This window comes from Macrobrachium nipponense, chromosome 10 (assembly GCF_015104395.2).
Source record: "Macrobrachium nipponense isolate FS-2020 chromosome 10, ASM1510439v2, whole genome shotgun sequence".
Lineage (NCBI taxonomy): Eukaryota > Metazoa > Arthropoda > Malacostraca > Decapoda > Palaemonidae > Macrobrachium > Macrobrachium nipponense.
In genome coordinates this window covers 100,187,521-100,195,020 of record NC_087204.1, presented here as the reverse complement: position 1 = coordinate 100,195,020, position 7,500 = coordinate 100,187,521, and positions in this window count along the sequence as shown.

Below are 7,500 nucleotides of genomic sequence, written 5' to 3'. Positions count from 1 at the left end.
AATGACTTGAATTATCTACAAACTAAGTAACACGATTTCAAATTTCCCTGACACTTCCCTGGTAATTATTTTTATGTAATTATGTATGTGTTAATGACATTAAATTGTCTACAAACTAACTGGTATTCATATATCAAAGTTAGTTTGTTATGTTAAACTGCATTGCTGTTTTACCCTTTAGTAATTTAAGATGAGGTTAAAAAAAAAAAAATGCTCTTATTGTGCATGTTAGATAAAAATGTTAACATTCCAATTAACTGCATATGTGTGTTAATGATTTCTAAAGTGCCTCAAACTATCTGATATTTGAAGTTTCTGACGCAGAGATAGAAAAATCTATATACCCCCTTGGATATGCAAGTAGGTGACCTACTATAGTAGATTCACATCAACCGTCCATCTGATCTCTAGGCCAGCCCCTTACGACGCTCCTGATGGCTGTTTCTTAAGCCAGTCACAAGGGCTGGAAACTCTCCTCAGCTCTCGAGAGAGTTCACATAGGCAGGATGCATGTTCCACCTCTCCTGAGGGATACTATTGAAAGACGTATCCCTCGGGAGAGATGGAATATATACATCCGGCCCATGTGAACTCTCGAGAGAGACTGAGAGAGTTTCCAGCCCTGTGATTGGCTTATCAACAGCCAATCAGGAGCGTCGTAAGGGACTGGCCCAGACATCAGATGCACGGTTGATGTGAATCTACTATAGTAAATTAACGAAACAAAAAATGGTAAAAGATTAAACGAGAAAGGTAATTGTTATAATAAAGAGACGACATGATTTCCCAAACACTGGTTTCCAAATCGTTGTCTCTGCCACTAAGAGATAAATCCGAAAGAAGAAGAAGAAGAAAGAAGAAGAAGAAGAAGAAGAAGAAGAAGAAGAAGAAGAAGAAGAAGAAAAATAAACGAGACAGGTAATTAAAAAATGCTTATAATCAAAGGCGAACGTTTTCACAAACCGTGTCCAAAATCTCGGTTCTTGCCTCTTCGACGAAGAGATAAGCTTCGAAAGAAGAAGAAGAAGAAGAGGCGAGGAGAATTTGTAAACAGAGTCCTTTGTAATACCCAGGCGAGATATCTGGTTGCTTGCGAAAGAGAGAGAGAGAGAGATGAGAGAGTTTCTTTATAGAGGACGCACACCCACAAGGACTGGAACGTGAAGTATATGCATATATATATTCTTTTGGACGTCCAAGTGAGTGAAATATTGTGTGAATGTCACGATGCGGGAATAGATTTTTTTCCTTTTTCCTGTTTTTTTTTCTAGTTTTTTTGGCAGGAACAATCCTACCTTCATTTTGTTTTTCTGATTAATAGGGACGGTGTGGTTTTTTTTTTATCCCTTTATGTGGGATAGAGGTGTTTTGTTTTTTCAGGAAATGCTACCTTTAGTTTTTCACATGACTATGTTGGGGTTTTTTTTTTAATTTTTTTTACCCCTTTTTTAAGTGCAGTTTTTTTCACCTTTCTTTTATCTGTAAGGAAATCCTACTTTCAATTATTTCACATTGATAGGTTGTATTTTTTTATCACTTGTTTTGGGATGGTTTATTTTTGTGTGGCTTTTTTTCACATTCGTTGAAGGGATTCTTTTACCCCTTCTCTTGGGGGGGGGGCGATTTCTCTTTTTTTTTTTTTCATGAAATCCCACCTTCAGTTTTTTTCACAATAATAGGATTATTTTTTCAACCCCTTCCGTTTTCACATTATTAAAAACGGGGTTGTATCCCACTTTTTATTGGGGGGGTTGGGGGGGGGGGGGGTTGTGTAGTGAGATGGTGGAGTGGGGAGGGGTGACTAGCAGGTGAATGTATATTGGTTGTAATATCTGAATGTCTGTTATATTTGTTGTAATATGTGATTGGTTTTTTTAGTATATTGGTTGTAATATGTGATTGTTTTTGTATATTGGTTGTAATATGTGATTGGTTTTCTGTATATTGGTTGTAATATGTGATTGTTTTTTGTATATTGGTTGTAATATGTGATTGTTTTTTGTATATTGGTTGTAATATGTGATTGTTTTTTCTGTTAATATTTTTTTTTGTTTTGTAATATGTGATGGTTTTTTAGTATATTGGTTGTAATATGTGATTGTTTTTCGTATATTGGTTGTAATAGTGATGGTGTTTTGTATATTGGTTGTAAATATGTGATTGTTTTCTGTATATTGGTTGTAATATTGTGATGGTGTTTTGTATATTGGTTGTAATATGTGGTTGTTTTTCTGTATATCAGTTGTAATATTTTATTTTATTTGACATTATGAAATCCTCACACTCAATGATTTCACATTAAAAGGAGTCCATTTTTGAACCCCCCCCCCCACCCCCCTCTCCCCACACAATTTTGGGGTGGGATGAGGTACCAGCAAAATATAAAGTTCGTTTGCTGTGTAAATTAAATCGAAAAGCAGAATTCAACTCGAGCTCAGAATAAAAAGGATTCATGATCATAAAAATCTAGATATTTTACCCGTCTCATTCCTAAACACAAAAATCTAAATGTTTTTACTCGTCTCATTCCTAAACACAAAATCTAAAAGTTTTTAACTCGTCTCATTCCTAAACACAAAAATCTAAATGTTTTTAACTCGTCTCATTCCTAAACACAAAAATCTAAATGTTTTTAACTCGTCTCATTCCTAAACACAAAAATCTAAATGTTTTTAACTCGTCTCATTCCTAAACACAAAAATCTAAATGTTTTTTAAACCCGTCTCATTCCTAAACACAAAAATCTTAATGTTTTTAACCCGTCTCATTCCTAAAACACAAAAAAAAATCTAAATGTTTTTAACTCGTCTCATTCCTAAACACAAAAATCTAAATGTTTTTAACTCGTCTCATTCCTAAACACAAAAATCTAAATGTTTTTAACTCGTCTCATTCCTAAACACAAAAATCTAAATGTTTTAACTCGTCTCATTCCTAAACACAAAAGTCTTAATGTTTTTACTTGTCTCACCCTCCTAAACACAAAAATCCAAAATTTTTGTAAACTGTCTCATTCCTAAACACATCTAACATAAAAACATCTCTTCCTAAACACAAAAATCTAAATGTTTTTAACTCGTCTCATTCCTAAACACAAAAATCTAAATGTTTTTAACTCGTCTCATTCCTAAACACAAAATCTAAATTTTTTAAAAAAACTCTAAAGTTTTTAACTCGTAACTCGTCTCATTCCTAAACACAAAATCTAAAGTAAACCCGTCTCTTTTCCTAAACGTTTAAATGTTTTTTAACGTTCTCTCCTCATATCTAAATCTTTTTACTCGTCGCATTCTAAACACCAAATCTAAATGTACTCGTTCTCGCTACACAAAAATCTAAAGTTTTTTTACGCTCATTCCAAACACAAAAATCTAAATATGTTTACTCGTCTCATTCCTAAACACAAAAATCTAAATATGTTCACTCGTCTCATTCCTAAACACAAAATCTAAATGTTTTTAACTCGTCTCATTCCTAAACACGAAAATCTTAATGTTTTTACTCGTCTCATTCATAAACACAAAAATCTAAATATGTTTTAACTCGTCTCTTCCTAAACACAAAAATCTAAATGTTTTTAACTCGTCTTATTCCTAAACACAAAAATCTAAATGTTTTTAACTCGTCTCATTCCTAAACACAAAAATCTAAATGTTTTTACTCGTCTCATTTCTAAACACAAAAATCTAAATGTTTTTAACTCGTCTCATTCCTAACCACACAAAAATCTAAATATGTTTACTCGTCTCATTTCTAAAATAGATTATTTTGACGTAATTGCTTACGTTTTAAAAAATCCTGCTGCAGTCCATCAGTGACGCATCTTCTGTCACACGTATGCTAATCCGATCAAATTCTGAATATTTAGCTTTTAAAACCTCTCTCTCTCTCTCTCTCTCTCTCTCTCTCTCTCTCTCTCTCTCTCTCTCTCCTCAGACACACACAAATGTAAAATGTATTATTGAAGCTTTGTCATTCCACAATACAAATAATTTGTTAATTATTTTTTTATTTAATTATAGACACGAAAATCAGTCGTTTATTGATTATAGTTGCAGAAGACCCCAACTCATTTCTTTATTGTTAGAAAATTGCATATTTTAAATAGGTGACTTTTGTTAAATGCATATTTCAAGTTGAGATCTGAAATAGGTAACTACATCACAGGATTGCTTCAAATTCTACACTCGTTTTAAGTTCTACGTGATACAAACTCTCTCTCTCTCTCTCTCTCTCTCTCTCTCTCTCTCTCTCTCGTTAAAGGTATTTTGTATTACATTCGCAATCTATGTTACATTCCTATTTCAAGTTGAGATCTGAAACAGGCAACTACTGTACATATCTCAGAAGGACTGCTTACAATTCTACATGATTCTGCATAATTAATTCTCTCTCTCTCTCTCTCTCTCTCTCTCTCTCTCTCTCTCTCTCTCTCTCTCTCTCTCTTTCCTACCATCCAATCTAGTAAACAGATCCTACCACCAGGAACGGGGACGATGGCAGAAGGTTCCCGTTATCACTTTGAACTGTTATCTCCGTCGTGTCCCTACGCAAAAAGTCTCCTTTGTAGAATTAGAGGTAGATAATGTCAAAGGGGAGAGGAGAGAGAGAGAGAGAGAGAGAGAGAGAGAGAGAGAGAGAGAGAGAGTAAATGAGGGTAGCTATTATCACCATCGCATCTGTGTTGGGAGATACAGACCCTATTATATTCGGAAAGGGGATGTCTCGTTTCTGTTGGTTTCCAGCAGGTGATGACTACTTCTATCTGCTGTTTTCTTGTAGGGGATCCTTCTTCTTCCTGCTGGTTTCTTGTAGGTGATGACGACTTCTTTCTGCTAGTTTCTAGTAGGGGATGCATTCTCTTTCTGCTGGTTTCTACTGGTTTCTAGTAGGGATGACTACTACTTGCTGGTTTCTAGTAGGGGATGACTACTCTTTATTCTGCTGGTTTCTAGCAGGTGATGCCTTCTCTTCTTTTTGCTAGCTTCTAGTAGGTGATGCATTCTTCTTTCTGCTGGTTTCTACTGGTTTTTAGTAGCCGATGACTACTTCTTTCTGCTAGTTCTAATAGGGGGGTACCTCATTCTGCTATTGCCTGGCAGAAAATGCATTCTTTCTGCTGGTGTTTAGTAGCTGATTACTACTTCTTTCTGCTGTTTTCTAGTAACGGGTGTATCGTTTCTGCTGGTTCTTAGTAGATGATGCCATCTTTCTGCTGGTTTTTAGTAGGTGATGACGACTTATTTCTGCTGGTTTCTAGTAGTTGATGACTACTTCTTTCTGCTGGTTCTAGTAGTTGATGCCATCTTTCTGCTTGTTTTTAGTAGGTGGTGACTTATTTCTGCTGGTTGGTAGGAGGCGATACCTTCTTACTGTCAGTTTCTGCTGGTTTCTAGAAGTTGATGACTACTTCTCTCTGCTGGATCTAGTAGGTAATACCTTCTCTCTGCTTGTTCCCGTAACCAGTTACCCCTCGATCTGCTGGTGGTTTTTAAGCAGAGGAAACTCTCCTGCTGCTGGTTTCTGAAGGACTGCTGCTAAGTTAGTACTAGGAAGAATTTATGGTCTCGTCTCAGGCGAATTACTATTTATGAACTGGAGGCGGATGGTCCTATGACTTCTCAAAGTGAAGGTTTATGTGTTAATGCGTGAACTGCTATCTGGCAAGCCTTATCTTAGAGAGAGAGAGAGAGAGAGAGAGAGAGAGAGAGAGAGAGAGAGAGAGAGAGCCTTAGTTGAAGACATGAATCAAGTATTTATTTTTTACAGAGAGAGAGAGAGAGAGAGAGAGAGAGAGAGAGAGAGAGAGAGAGCCTTAGTTGAAGATATGAATTAAGTATATATTTCTTACACATACACACAGAATGAGAGAGAGGGAGAGAAAGCCTTAGTTGAAGACCTGAATTAAGTTTTTTTTCTTACACCGATAGAGAGAGAGAGAGAGAGAGAGAGAGAGAGAGAGAGAGAGAGAGAGAGGTGTATGCAACCATAGCCATTGTGATCTCGCTTGGAATAGAAAGAAAATAAAATCAAACTTTATCAAAAGGAACCCGTATCAATGTCCTCAATGACAAGTCCTAAGCAGTGGCTCCATCTGTGACGTATATACCGACGATCAGTGTTTACGGAGGAGCCTTGAAGCCAAGGATACCTTACAAAATTCATTGCCAGCCATTACCCCCCAAAGATTTACTGTACAACTCCCCCTTCCCGAGCCCCAGGGGACTTCCTGTCGCAGGTGAAGGATGAGACCCCACTACCCAGATAGACGTACAAGGTCTGTTATGACTTCCCAGGCAAAGATGCGACGAGATACGGCCCATACATACGATATACGAGTATATATATAAAACCATCCATAACCTGGGGCCGGTCGCCAGCTTGGAAGGTATAGTACCTTTAGATCAGATGGGATATGAGTCCCCAGGGAGGTGGGTGGGTATACCTTATCACTGCAGGAAAGCTGTTGGAGGTGATTGCCGACCTAATTTTTTTGTACCTCTGACGTATATTTATATATACATCACACACACACCTTCCCCTTGGCCTCGTGGGAATTCCCAGAGAGGAGGAGGAGGAGGAGGAGGCTTTGATTAAAAACATGCGGAGGAGAGAGAGAGAGAAGAGAGAGAGAGAAAGAGCAGAGAGAGAGAGAGAGAGAGAGAGAGAGAGAGAGAGAGAGAGAGAGACTGCTACTGCTGCTGATATATTGACTGACGGAGAGAGATATTATGTTGAAAGTCCGAATTTCATGAGCAGCTCTCTCTCTCTCTCCCCCCTCTCTCTCTCTCTCTCTCTGATACGTGGTTACTTATCTCAGATTTTCGTCTCAAAATAGGTATTTAACAAAGAAAAATTCATATTTCCAATATGTAATTATTTACAGAGACAGACAGAGAGAGAGAGAGAGAGAGAGAGAGAGAGAGAGAGAGAGAATTACAAGGAGTTAGGTTCAGGATTAGGATCTCAAAGACTTGTTGTCCATCCTAAGAGGAGACATCGTGTGCTCACTTATCTCAAGGAGCAGGTTTTACAATTCATTCACAGTATCCTAATGATCTTGTCTAGCTTTCTTTTGAGAGAGAGAGAGAGAGAGAGAGAGAGAGAGAGAGAGAGAGAGAGAGAGAGAGGAGACGTCCTTCGAGGAAATGAATTCAGATAGTTGTTCAGTGAAGTTTGCTTTCAAAATGGGGTTCGCAAATAGCTTTTCTTTTCAGAACTGAAGCTTTTTGGGTAAAAACCCAACCACACATACAATCTTCTATCGTCGCCTCTCGTTCCGGATCGCGGGGGGAGGAAATTTGTTTTTAATAAAAAAAAAAAACAAAACAAAAAAAAAAAAAATTGTTTTTAATCGAAGCGTTTTTTTTTTTTTGCAGAAGAGATAAAAATAGACGTTTTCGTAGCTTGGTTTTTTTTTTTTTTTTTTTACGTTGGGCCAAGAATGTTTATTCAGAGCTTAGATGTAGCAATCGGTAAGGCCTCTACGTGCGCTTACAT